We start from the raw sequence: 227 nt of genomic DNA on the forward strand, positions 1-227 counted from the left end.
GACCCGGTCCCGGATGAAGCGGAGGAAGATGGATGGATGGATGTGCAAATGTTTTAATGAGCAAGGGCAAAACATGAGCGTAGTCAGAGTCAAGGCAAGGGTCAAAACACAAAAGCAAGGCAAAAGGTCGATAAGGAGGCAAGGGTCAAGGGTCAAGGGTCAAGGCACAGAGAAACAGGCAAAGGGGAAAACAGCTCAGAGTGTAAGTAATACAAGACTTTGCACTG

This window comes from Oryzias melastigma, linkage group LG12, assembly GCF_002922805.2.
Source record: "Oryzias melastigma strain HK-1 linkage group LG12, ASM292280v2, whole genome shotgun sequence".
Lineage (NCBI taxonomy): Eukaryota > Metazoa > Chordata > Actinopteri > Beloniformes > Adrianichthyidae > Oryzias > Oryzias melastigma.